Source organism: Protopterus annectens, chromosome 7.part0 (assembly GCF_019279795.1).
Source record: "Protopterus annectens isolate FY-2018-M chromosome 7.part0, PAN1.0, whole genome shotgun sequence".
NCBI lineage: Eukaryota > Metazoa > Chordata > Ceratodontiformes > Protopteridae > Protopterus > Protopterus annectens.
This window is the reverse complement of record NC_056739.1, coordinates 845,043,195-845,057,927: the sequence shown is the minus strand read 5'-3', so window position 1 is coordinate 845,057,927 and position 14,733 is coordinate 845,043,195. Positions and strand designations below refer to the sequence as shown.

Sequence of the window (14,733 nt, the reverse complement as noted above, 5' to 3'; positions counted from 1 at the left end):
CTGGCTAAATCTAATATGTTTCTCACACACTCTCTCTCACACACACACACACACACACACACACACACACACACACACACACACACACACACACACACACACACACACACACACACACACACACACACACACACACACACACACACACACACACACACACACACACACACACACACACACACACACTTTTCTTGCATGCAGTTGTCAGTGCTGAATGTTGACTTGCACTGGTGATAATCTTCATCTTTACTGTAGCAGGAAGTGAGACAGGAAGAGAGAGAGAAAGAGAGAAACAGCACAAATCAAACAGTGAGACAGACAGTTACACAGCAAACTGCACTAACAATATATATTAACAGAAGGTTAGGTTAAGACAGAGAGATGCTATATGCATTATATACACAGTGTTTGCAATACAGTAGCACATTTTTAATTTAATTCTTACAAAAGCAGGCTGCAATCCGCTGACTACATTTATCATAAATCTGAGAAAACAAAGTAGAATTACCTTTATACACTTCTTGAGGTAGGCAAATTGTTACCCTCACAATTAATTGTTTCATTTTGTCTTGTATGCTGCATGTTTCCTTTGCATTTTCTTTCTGTCCCGTTCCAGCTGTGTAATTTAGTCTTACTGTCTCTGTTTCTCTCTCACTATTTACTACAAAGTATAACCAGAGAAACATGTAGTGCACATGTACAAGCTGCAGAAGGCACGTAGGTGAACGTTTGGTCAAGTTAATAACCGGAAATCAAAGCAAGCAGCAAAGAAAACCTCAGTTTAACTTTCTATTTACAAAACAGTTATTAGTAATAGAAAAATCAATTGCATTTTTAAGTAAGGTTGCAATGGTGATTGTATTTAAAGATGATCTGTCGTTTTTTTATCAATGTCAGTGGTGCAACAGGCGGCACTCTCACCTTTGGTGCAGAAGGTTGTGTGTTCTATTCCCACACCAGGTAGATGGATTGCTAGCACTTCAATGAAGAATATGAGGGATGCTGCACTCTTGTGTGTGTTGTCCTTCAGATGAGATACTAGTGGGACTAACCCAGTCATTAAAGGATACTTAAATAAATATGTCAAATTCATTGTTGCTTGAACAGCCTTTCATTGGCTGCATATTTCAGCATCCTCTGCCATTGTTCTACTTAAGTTGAAAGAAATACATACTAAAATATATAAACTTGCTGTGCTCGCATAAGCCAGATCTTAGTGTCTTCATGTGATATAGCTTTATTCTTTTATAATGCATATGTGGTGCATACAAACAACTCATATGTAGAATTTCTTGTTGACTTCTTTACTACTGCCAGGTGATGTTGATTACTACTAATACCAATATAGATATCCAAAATATTGGATATTTGTTAAAATCATGCCTTTTTTCTTCTATCTTTTCCTTGAAGAACTTCAGTAGAAAGCAGATAATGTACTATTATGTAGGACCGCCCAAAGACTGAATGTATTCTCACCTGTCTTTGTAAATGATAGCTCTAATAACACTATTTCAAGTGTCACTGAACAGAAATATCAAGGAATTCTTGGCTTACACTGCTTATACTGATAAAAGTATCAACAAAATGCTCACACAACTCTCTTTTCTGTAGAATTTCCCACCTGTTAACCATTGTGGCATGGCAACACATTGCCCAAAATGTACCTATACCAACACTTGAGTATATCCTTCCCCTTCTGTCCCTCTTGTGCGGTACTAATGCCTATGAAGTCCGAGTTGCTGAAAACAAAAGGTTCAGATGTGTACCTATAGCTGAATCCCCTCCTGTATAACTGCAATCTTTGAAAAATATTTAAATGGCTACCTGTCCAATGAAGAGCAATCCTTTCTCTAGGGATATTAAGTTTCAGATGTATTAATCTTGGCCATTGACTATCATTGAAAAAAATCCTCTTAACCTAAGCTTAACTATGACCTTAGAAACTAACAGCACAATAGCATCTAACTGCATTTAAAAATATTAGTGGCAGGGGGTATTCTGTAAGCCAAACCCTGCTATCCAGAATCACCTCCTTAGTAAGATCAGGGCATAAAATAATGTCAGTCATTCAAACCAAACCAAAAGAGCATCTTCAAAAAGAATGCGCTTACAACTACATTTGTGACAGAGGCTAACCACTCAACCATCCAGCCATACTTAAAACACATCTGATCACTGCTAAACAAAAGTGTACTAATAATAGCTGCTTGGATAACAGCCTCACATGACTGGCTGTTGACCACTGGGAACAAATGGACTAACCTATCAATGGGACCATTATTAATCAGTAGGCATGCATGGGAAGAAGAGTATTTTTCTTTCTGCACATACTGTTTCACCTTCATGATCACCCCTCTACAAGTTACTATAGCACTGTACAGGTCTCCAGAATTTATCTCTGCTAACAGTTTGTTCCTTTCAATACTCTCTCAAAGTTTGCTAAAAAACTGCTCTTGTGATCACTGAAACACAAGTTCTTAAATTATAAAAACATCAGGCTTTTAATCATTCATATAGCCCAATTAATAAAAAAAACTTGCAAATCAGTCTACCAAATAGAATCATACTGCTCTAATATCCCAAATATCTACACCTAAAAAACTTCCCTACAACTGTTTTTTTTTTTTTTTTTTTTTGCTGAAGATATAGTGCACAATGAGGTTCTAAAACCTAAGTCTGAAGCTTCATTGTAATATAATGTTTAGGAGTGAAATAGTGGGACAGTGGTGATCTTACAAAAAGTGTTGCTTAAGTGTTGCTTTTCAGAGAAAAATACTGTATATTTCCAACCATTCTGCTATGCCAATCCTAAATTACAAGTAAACCCCAAAATCTCCCATTGCAGGCTGTGTTTTAACACCAAAACCTCCCACTGCAGGCTGTGCTTTAACACCAGAACCTCCCACTGCAGGCTTTGTTTTAACACCAGAACCTCCCACTGCAGGCTGTGTTTTAACACCAGAACCCCCCACTGCAGGCTGTGTTGTAACACCAGAACCTCCCACTGCAGGCTGTATTTTAACACCAGAACCTCCCACTGCAGGCTGTGTTTTAACACCAGAACCCCCCCACTGCAGGCTGTGTTTTAACACCAGAACCCCCACTGCAGGCTGTGCTTTAACACCAGACCCTCCCACTGCAGGCTGTGTTTTAACACCAGAACCTCCCACTGCAGGCTGTGTTTTAACATCAGAACCCTCACTGCAGGCTGTGTTTTAACACCAGAACCCCCCACTGCAGGCTGTGTTTTAATACCAGAACCTCCCACTGCTGGCTGTGTTTTAACACCAGAACCTCCTATTGCAGGCTTTGTTTTAACACCAGAACCTCCCACTGCAGGCTGTGTTTTAACACCAGAACCTCCCACTGCAGGCTGTGTTTTAACACCAGAACCTCCCACTGCAGGCTGTGTTTTAACACCAGAACCTCCCACTGCAGGCTTTGTTTTAACACCAGAACCTCCCACTGCAGGCTGTGTTTTAACACCAGAACCTCCCACTGCAGGCTGTGTTTTAACACCAGAACCTCCCACTGCAGGCTGTGAGATAACACCTGAACCTCCCATTGCAGGCTGTGTTTTAACACCATAACCTCCCACTGCAGGTTGTGTTTTAACACCATAACCTCCCACTGCAGGCTGTGAGTTAACACCAGAACCTCCTATTGCAGGCTTTGTTTTAACACCAGAACCTCCCACTGCAGGCTGTGTTTTAACACCAGAACCTCCCATTGCAGGCTTTGTTTTAGCACTAGAACCTCCCACTGCAGGCTGTGTTTTAACACCAGAACCTCCCACTGCAGGCTGTGTTTTAACACCAGAACCTCCTACTGCAGGCTGTGTTTTAACACCAGTACCTCCCACTGCAAGCTGTGTTTTAACACCAGAACCTCCCATTGCAGGCTATGATGTTCATCGTCTCCCATTGCTGCAGTCCTGACAAATGGACGCCATACAGTCTTCTTTCTTGCCGCATGGTCCTCAGCAGAAGCAGTTTGCAAGTGTGCAAGTGCCGCTTCTGGAATTGTCGTTTTTGAGTTTCAGACGGATACCAAGTTGGCTAAGTACCCTATTGGGAACATTTTTTAACAGATGGGGATTACCATTCACTCTGCATTCCTTGTTTAGGGCCTGGGGCGTTGTTGGGTGTCTGTTTTGTTTGTGCTACTTGCTTGCTACTACATTTAATGTATAATTACCGGGTCTTCACTGCTGGTGTTTAGTTTGGTGTGTAATTATAACATGCGGTCGGCCCCTCCGGCGACGACGACGACTGGTTAAGAAGCGCAAAGATAAGTCTTTGCGGTCCAAAAAGAGATGAGCGCCCACTCCGGATCAGTTTGTGGGAACCACTGACTGCTTCAGTGGCTCCTTCTGACAGGTTACCAGTGCTTCTCCTGCCAGGCTGAGGGTGCTTCTTTGTTGTCAGTGGCTTCTCTCCCTCCCCTCATAGGTAGTTAGACCTCCTTTCTCAAGGCAAAGGCCAACTAGAATTAGGTTCCCCCACCCCCTCAGAGGAGAGCCCCACAGATGACAGAGTTGGAGGTCTGGGTTCAGCCTTCTTCCAATGAGTCTCCTCTGTGGAGAGAGCTTCAGGTTTCCTCCCTATTACATTCAGAGGCTGGAGGACGCTCCCCCTCTCGTCCCCTCCAAGAGATTTTTTCTTCTTCTGAAACTTCCATTCCCCACACATTTCATTCCAGATGATGGGCCAGATTATTCTTGATCGTAAAAGGAGAGGAATTCTTGTTTTTTTTACCAGCACAGGCCTTGGCTATTCCCACTGCAGGCTGTGTTTTTAACACCAGAACCTCCCACTGCCCCCGTTAAACCAGATAGAGATACACAGGTTCCGAAGCCTGAAGAAGGTTTTAAAGAGTCAGAGGGCTGATCCAGAAACTATTTCTCAAAAAAGAAAAGGTGTTAAAGGTGGTTTGAATTAAAGAATAAGGTTGGACAAGGGATGCTAGGGCCCTGAGGATAGGGGGGTAAAAACTGTATTCCCTCTTCACTGCTATATATGAGCTTTTTAAATTCAATTTTATATGCTCAGGTATCAGAATTATTTGCTAAGTCAATTGAAATGTAAAGTGGATGCTACATGCCTGGCAAGAGATCAGTCCTTGTCAATGTATGTTGGGCTCCCATTAATGATGCTCCTTTGCAATCTGATGTTCTTTTTGGCCTCCAGTGAATCAGTTTTTTGAAAAAAATGGAGGAAAAAAAAAGCAGCTAAGTGCAGATGTAAAAGACTAAATTCAAATTCAAGATGTTGACTGCAGCAGCTGTTGCCTATGCTAGGCAGAGATCACTGGATGGTGACTTTGGCTTTTCTCTAAGGGGAATTCAAATTTTATCCTATCTGGACGATTTGTTTGATACTGGCTAACACCAGAACTTCTCCATCTGCAGTGTGATGACACAGTTCAGATGCCTAGGGTATTCTGTGTAAATAACACCAGTACCCCCACAGCAAGCTGTGTTTCTGACTCCTTCAAACCTTGGGTCTTCATGGGGCATCTTGCATCTGCCAACTGCATATGTGAGAAAAACTGCCAAACTGTATATTCAAAGCGCTTTGGACTCAACACAACCAGGACTTTGATACTGTCATCTTGGATTTCTGACCTGCATTCAAGAAGATTTTGTGTGTGGGGCTCAGGAATGTCACCCAAAACAGGGACTCTCTGTGACCCAACGGAGGCGGAGGCAATCATACGACACAGATGCCTCGGTCAGCCTGGGGGGCTCATTTCAAGGAAAATGGATTCAAGAGACCTTGGCCCCCGGAGCTGCTTCACTTGCATATCAACATGAAGGAGATGCTGGCAGTGGCCTTTCCTCTTCTTCTCTTTCTCCCTTTGGAAGTCAGGAGGGAGGGACAAACCTTGTCATGATCTTATGGCGGATTGGCCTCGTCATCAGTGGTACCTCTGCTGAGGAGCTGAGGATCCCGACACCTGGACATTATTCACGGATCTAATACGTATTGTCTCAAGAAAACAATCATTTTCTGCAATGTCAGGGTGCCTGACAGCCCTGGACAGCCTGGCGCATTCAGTTTTGAGGATGAGGGCCTCAGCTCCCTTTTGTTTTTTGTTTTTTTTGAGCCCAGGCGTCCTGGTACTAAAGAAAAAGTTTATGCTGATAATGGAAGAGATTTTTTTTTTGGTGTCAGCTAAAGGCCTTGATCTGCCTTTTTGGAAAATTTTTTTGCCTCCTTTTTGACTCTGAATTGCAGTTTGAACCTGAAGTTGCTGCTTTTAATTCTGCTTTTTATTGGCTGTTACGCTGGCTGAAAGCTGTACTCTATTGGCAGTCCTTGGCAGTAGAACCTTTTTCTTTTGACAGAGGACAGGTTTCTAATTTGGCATTTTTTCTGCCTTTTTTGTTTCTAATGGCAACACTATACATTCTGCCTAGTTTCTACTTTGCCTGCTTTTTATTAAACCCCAAAATGAAGGGTTTTGATTTTTTGATGTCTTTGGATGTGCATAGGCAGTATTTATCTGTGATGTGTGCAGTTCAGAGAGATCTGGGAGAACCAATGTATCATTTGCTCATGCTTGCTGTGGGAAAGCTAACTCGAACAACGGCTTCTATTTCTCTGCCATTGGATCGCCATTGTATTGCTTTTGTTATATAACCAGGTTCCAGCAGGGATCAGCCTCATCATACTAGGGCTACTACCAACTACTCTGACCACCTCTACCTGCTTTAATACAGCCAGACTAAAGACATTCTAGAGGCAGCTACTTTGTACATACCTCCTTACGGCGACTAGCATTTGCCTCTTACCTTTCTTCTCTAGGGGGGGGGGTGCTACTGCAGTCTCACAGGGCATGTCTGCAGCTCCTACTGGCCTATAGTTGGCCAGCCTCCCCTTTTTCCATTGCTGGGATTTCACCCATTTGGTTTTGTACCTACCATAAATAGGATCTCCACGTGCTGTCTATTCCCTTCCTCCTTTCCCCCCTCTTTTTTTTTTTTTCTTTGGGTGGTGGGGGTTTTTTTTTTTTGTTGCATTCGACATCTGAGGCAAGAAAGACTTAGTTATGCGCGTCCGGCGCGCGATTTGTACTGCAAGTACTTACGTGCCAGTCTCAGGCGCCCGTGACGACGCACGATTCTTTAGCCTCTATTCAGGCCGATGGTGGGCAGCGGAGTACCCATTTGTCAGGACTGCAGCAATGGAGATCCTCGAACATCTACATTTATGGTAGGTACAAAACTGTACTTTTTAACACCTCCCACAAAAGAAGCTGTATGATTATGTAGCTGTTTCAACACTGTCAAACAACACATAAATAAAACTGTGTGAGAGCCATTTTAGGTAAGAAAAATACAATTAAGTCACAAGAGTAGTCAGAGATGTTCATTGTGTACTTGTAGCCTTGTATTATCCTTAATATACTTCACGTTTAACAAATATGCACATCTCTCTTCAAGTGTTACTCACTCCACAATGACAGATGTCAGCATCAGCTCAGCTGACACCCTTAGAACATAAAAATAGTTTTGTTTTACGTGCTTAATCATTATTTTTAAGCAGGTTCTGCTTAGATCGTGATGCAGACATTATTTTACTTCTAGACATCTTATTGCTTCTGCAAGTCATAATATTTCAGAGAGCCAGTGTCCCAAACAAAGATTGTTTTCACCTGTATATGGAGGGAATGAATGCCTTTGAGCAACTCTGTGAAATGTACTAAATTATGCAAACAACAGAGTGCCACAAAATAAAACACTGTTCTGGCAGACATTTTTAAAGCCACATTTTCAAAGCTGTGAAGAATGCCAGATTCAAATTCAGCACTCGCGCGCATACAGACACACACACACACACACACACACACACACACACACACACACACACACACACACACACACACACACACACTCACAAACGCACTTGCATTAAGATACACATTTTCGTTGAATATTATTTAGCTGTCTTAGAAAAGAACTACTTTTTCTGAAAAAATAAAACACCAAAAAATACATACATTACAGAACCATGCAATAAAAATTCAAAACAAACAAACATTCACAGAGACACAATAATGCCTCCATGGTTGGTCTTATAGGAAAATACTGGACATTCCGTTGGCAAGGAGACCTCCAACTTTGCTTTTGGGCTCGCGCACTTGTGATTGAGGACCACATGCACGCAAGTCACTGCACCCCAGGTATGAGTATGATTCTGTTATAGCCCATGTGAGTGTAAATTACCTGATATGTACCTCACTGGGCTATATGAAAAGAGACATAATGAAAAGAGACATAATGAATCTCTCAGAATGTGTGTCACAGATAATTAATCTCAGAATATGTGTCACAGATAAGTATGAGCCTTGCACTGAGCAGGATTCTACCTGCACCATGGATGATGTCACAGGATGAACAAAAAATGCTTGATTTTAAAAATTGGCTTAGTTTCTGGTGTTACTCCAGGGGAATCCAATATCTGTCAGCATTGAATGTCATGGTAAAAAAAATCAAATTGCTTTGCCAAGGATGGGATGCACCTGTGTCTGCTAGGCTTTTTGATATTAGCTAAAATGTTTTCCACCCTCTTAGACCCTTTTTAGGCAATGCTAAAAAGACAAAACTGCCAACATAGTGAAAAAGTTTACAAGCAACCTTAAGGCATTACTGCTGAATGCTAGGAGTCTAAACAAAAAACTCCACACCCTTCAAGCCCTCCTCACCCTGGAGAATGTAGACATCTGTGCCTTGACCAACACTTGCTTTAAAGCCATAGAAAGTACACTGGCATTGCAAGTTTACAGTACCTTGCACACATTTAAATAACAACAGCATAGACTGCAGACGAAGATGAAGGTGTCACGTTACAGTACCTTGCACACATTTAAGCCAACAGCAGCATAGACTGGGGACAAAGGTAAAGGTGTCTCATTACAGTACCTTGCACACATTTAAACCAACAACAGCACAGACTGGGGACAAAGGTGGAGGTGTCTCGTTACAGTATCTTGCACACATTTAAATAACAACACAGACTGGGGACAAAGGTGAAGGTTTCTCGATACAGTACCTTGCAAACATTTAAACCAACAACAGCACAGACTGGGGACAGAGGTGAAGGTGTCCCGTTACAGAACCTTGCACACATTTAAACCATCAATAGCACAGACTGGGGACAAAGGTGAAGGTGTCTCGCTACAGTACCTTGCACACATTTAAACCAACAACAAGCACAGACTGGGGACAAAGGTGGAGGTGTCTCTTACAGTATCTTGCACACATTTAAATAACAACAGCACAGACTGGGGACAAAGGTGAAGGTGTCTTGTTATGGTACCTTGTACACATTTAAACCAACAACAGCACAGACTGGGGACAAAGGTGAAGGTGTCTCATTACAGTACCTTGCATACATTTAAACCAACAGCACAGACTGGGGACAAAGGTGAAGGTGTCTCATTACAGTGCCTTACACACATTTAAACCAACAACAGCACAGACTGGGGACAAAGTGGAGGTGTCTTGATCTACATTAGCATCAAAGATACCTCCAGGTTGTTTAAACAGAATGATACCATAGAGCCCATCTATGGACAAGTCACCACAGATAAGTTCCCTCACCATATCTTGGCTAGCTACAGGTTACCATCTGTGTCCCTAGAGGCTCATGCCTCTGTCTAAACCTACTAGAGGTGACTTTAACTACCCCTCTATAGTCTGAGCAAGGTATACTGCCTGAAACTCGCAGGCATAATGCTTCCTGTACACCCTGGAATTGATGGTGCATGCCCCAACCAGAGGATCAAGCATACTGGGGCTGGTAGTCACAGCATGCTGGACCATTACACCCCCCCCCCCCATATCTTCTCCTCATTAGTGAGGTTGATTAAGAAGTATTCTAAGGCAAACTAAATCCTACTAACTAAAAGTGTTTTAAAATTCAAGTCTCCCCCAAACCCAGAGATGACAGCTACCTATGCAGAGTTATTCACAGAGTCCCATTACAAACATATAAATGATTACATAGAGGCTGCCGCACGTACCAGAAATAAAGCCCAAAACAAACACTAAAAATAAACCCCACTGGTGCAGTCCTTACCTAAACAGGATATAAAGTAAAAGAAGAAAACTCATGGCCAAAATCGGGAAGAGCAAATCCCTTAAAGACAAGTGCTGTCTTATCCAACTAACCAAAAAAAAAAATAGAGGTCTGATGAAGTCCAACAAGAGGAACTGCTAGGTCAAGTTGGCCTTACAGGCTATGGACAGTCATAAGGCCTTCTTCAGCTATGTCCAAAACCTTAAAGGCAACACACAGCAGTATGCTGAAGTGGTGGTACTAGGGTGACCAAGCAAATCTACTGGCTGATAAAATTATCTCAAACTTCACCCTCCCATCCCAGATCCACCAGCTGAAATCTCCTCCAGCATACTACAGGTGCTGGCGGCCCTTGCTAAAGTCAAGAATGCTGCCTCAATGGGTCTTGACAACATCCCCAGTTGCCTCCTAAACAGTCTAAAACATGACCTATCAAGGCTACTTGATGCACTATTCAACTACAGCCTTAAAACAAGCTATGTTCCAAGTGAATGGAGGACCTCAGCAGTCATTCCCTTCCAAAAGGGTGGACCATCAGCTGATCCAGTGGGAACTACAGACCCATGAGTCTAACAAGTCTAATATACAAAGCCGTGGAAATGATAAACAAGGACATTGGTAACCTGCAGACACTGCACCCATCCCAGTTTGGCTTTGTTTGCAGAAGGTCATGTCTACTTAACCTGGTTAGCTTTTTTGAGATGGTCACCAAGGCAATGGATTAGTGTAAAACAGTGCATACCACTTATCTTGATCTGGCCAAGGCATTTGATAATACCCAACTGAGGCATTGTTGACAATCTCTCTGAGCTAGGCATTAATGCATACATAATGTGCTGGATTGACAGCTGTCTCAAATACAGGATCCTAGAAGTCAGGATTGGTGAGACCACCTCATCTAATAGACCGGTCACCAGCAGAGTACCCTAGGACTTTGTGTAGGGGTTGCCCCTGTTTGGCATCTACTTCTAGCAAGCCAAGGCTAACATTCAAGGACTCTAGCTTACCAAATTCACAGATGACTGTATATTGGGAGCTATTACAAATTCCACCCCAAGACACCAATGTCTTGCAAGAGGATTTAACACAGACAAATGACTGATTCCAAAGCCATGGCCTAAAACTCAATGCTAAAAATGCATTATAATGTCCTTTGGGAAAAGGTCAATCCAAGTTAATTACTCCATCAATAAAACACCCCTAAAAGTCTACCTAGTAGTATGGGAATTGGGAACATATATAGACATCATTCTGACCTTTGATCAACATGCAGCTAAGACAATAAGAAAATCATCCTATGTCACCCCAACTTTTAGGAAAGGTTATGCATCCAAGTCCAAGGAACTTATAGTACCTCTCTACTTAGGACTAATCAGAATACAATCCCTATTTGGCATGTATCTAACCAGACACATGCAACAACTGGAATGCCAACAAAGGTTTCTCACCAGCAGAATTAGGATATGAATACTCTGTCCTACACTAATCACCTAAAGGCTATGTCACTGTATTCAGTCTCCTACAGGCTGATGAGTGGGGATCTTTGCCTTGCTTACAGGGCTTCCTCAGATCCAGCCCTGATGGCTCTGCTGCACAAGCACAAAACAAGCAACACATGAAACACTGGATCCAGGGACCTGCATTTTGCTTGTGACATAAACTGAGCATGCTGGAGGGACATTTAGGTATCCAAAAGATCACCACACGATGGAATAAGCACCCCATTCATGTACAATAGAATTCATCCCTGACCATATTCAAATGAAACATTGACAGCTGGATGGGAAATCGTACATTCACCCCAGTCTGGCCCCCATGTCCCTTATGGACAGAGGCCATCAATAAGAAAAGTTTTATCCCTACTAACATTCTCCTCTACAAATCCTTAGTTACTGCCCTACTAATATGCACCCATATAGATACCCATGATACTCTGGGATCCAAATGGTTTAGGGTCTGCTGCTAAGGGTATTAGGACCCTAGTGGTTGTTGGCCTAATAACAACCTATGAACCTATGAACAACACTGCTATGTGGCTTGGACTTTCCCTGTAACTCCCATCCTGTCAACCATCAGCACTTACTTACCTTTGCACGAGTAATGCTGTATGCAAACACAGAAGCATAGGTAGTGACCATCAGATTGGCTTTCCATCTATGAAACCGAATTCTGTGAGTAATGATGCAGGGTGGTGCAGTTCCTGTCTACATACATTTTAAACTGTGAGGGATTGCATGGGGTAAATACATATCAAATGGGGTTGGGTCAATCTCATCTGTACAACAAACCTCTACATTTGTGAAGCAGCAGAAACTAGTGAAGAAATTTGAAAAAGGCACAATGAAGCAATGTCCAAAATAAAACCCCAAACTTGTCAAATGAAATACTAGGTTAGTAGCATGAATAAAATGTCAAAAAGGAAGCTAAAAAGTATGGATAACAAACTCTGGGAGCCATTATCTTATATGATTATTTATGCTGTGTGACTTGGGGATAAAAACAGGTAACTTTAATGACTATGCAATATGATTTTTGAATAACTATGTTAAAGTTTTATATGTGTGTTCTCAAACACAATATTTATCCAATAAACAATTACTATCCAGTTTTTAGGGAGAAATCTGGTTACAGATTTATTATGATTAAATAAAAGTTGGTTTTCAATGATTCCCCTGCTGGCAGTCTTTTCCATACTGTGTGATTTGGATATACTGCCATTTCATAGCACTATTTTTTGCATTCCATGAAATAATGAGTTGTAACTCATGCAACCCTCCCACCTGAAAATGCCACATCCAAAATATTCAACAAACTGTCTACTTCACTGGCTGAAATCATTATCTTATGTTGGAGGCTATATAGTGTTGTTTTGTTTTGTTGTACACTAGAGCCCAAGATAACAATATCAAATGATCAGAAAACATTCATCCAATGTTCACATTAAAAATTGAATCTTTATTTGATTTTAAAAAATCCCCGTTGCCTCTCCTGATAAAATCTTGGATTAAAAAAACTTGAAATTATCAGCATTATGGTTGGAATCAAGTAAGAGACTTACTACTAAATTATTAGTACATCCTCTTCTTACATCATATGTGAGCTCCAAAATTCTCTTCTTTACACTTCTCTGTTTCCCCAATATATACTCTTTTGCACTCACAAATTAAAGCACAAATAATCTCTAGTGCAGTACACACCTTTTATTACCCATCAAGTTCATTCCTGCCAGCAGATTTTACAAGATGTGTGTCAACTAATTTATCAGCTAAATTTGGATCCCTGTATAATACAAAATTAGGAACGGATGTAATTATAACATGTAAACAAGACTTCTATCATGTTTTACACAGAAACTGTTAGTAAAAACATACACCAAGGAATAACCATCCTGATTAGAATTTCACAGTAAATGTTTTTCTCTACTAACAGTCCTTACGAAGTCATATAGACAGCATCTTGCAGTTGTTTCTTGGTATATACTCTAGTAAATAATTTATAATATATTTAATTTCTTCTGTGTAACACAACACCTTTGCATATAACATCTGACTATAAGATAATCTTCTTCTTCTTCTTCTTCTTCTTTCGGCTTTTCTCCGTTAGGGGTCACCACAGCAGATCACCTGTCCGCTCATGATTGGCAGTGGAGTTTTATGGTGTTGAGTTGCCAGCCTGGCACCCAACCTTCCACAGAAGGCACTGACTATAAGATAATAACTTAATTTTTTTTTGTGCTCACTGTCTATGTGTAAATAGACAGTGTTTCTTAGTGGTTGAAGAAATTCTAAATTATTATCATAATTCTCTTAAAACCTTACTGTGACACCCATGCATTGGGCCAGCAATCAAGGAGCCTCAGTCCACCACTAACACCAGTGAGGGGCGTCCATATAGGGAAAGGATAATAAATACACACACACAGTAAAGTACAATTTCCTTTAAGAGCACACAGAGATCACAGTCAGCCTGGGGCTGGCTTCTCCTTTTCTCTCCAGATCCGTAATCCGACTCCCCACTGGCACAGCTATACTGTCCAGATCTCAGCCTAGCGGGCAAGCTAAAACCTCAAGCACACTCTCTGTCCAACCAGTGCTTCGTGTCCCTGCCCAAGTAGCTGACACACACACTTTGAGATGAGTTTATACATCCACACAGAAACTCCTGGGGAAGGCTGGCACAGGTTCTCCAGCTGTGCCCCTTTTACCCAGACTATACGGTAGAAATAACTGCCACAACCCAGCTAATATTTATCAGCTACTCAAAGGCCCTTATGAAAAGGGTGTCCAATTATTACTGTGCAATATTATTATTCAAATGGTAAGTGCAAACGGTCAAGACTTATCTAGAGTGGCTTGGTACAGTATCACTATATACATGCAATGTACTCTTAGACCTTAAATTATCTCTACACAAAACAGCCACAGTTGAAATGTTTAAAAATATTTAATAATAAATAATAAAAACACAAAGCAATACTTCTTACTAGACAGTGCCAGTCAAGAGTTCAGCGATCACAGAGAAATACTTAAAATAATACCGTAGAAAAGTTCTGTCATCACAGACTAACACTTAGTCTAATCTTCCTAATTCCTAGCTATTTCTAAGAGAAAACAGTTCTAAAATCCTACTTACATCTAAACACAGGCAG

At 41.4% G+C, this 14,733-nt stretch overlaps 1 protein-coding gene across 13 annotated transcripts in view; it reads left to right on the top strand.

Annotated features, from left to right (window-relative positions):
- The window catches only part of LOC122806731 (plasma membrane calcium-transporting ATPase 2), a 2,851,771-nt gene that overhangs the window by 2,162,173 nt on the left and 674,865 nt on the right, over positions 1-14,733 (top strand). The window lies entirely within an intron of this gene.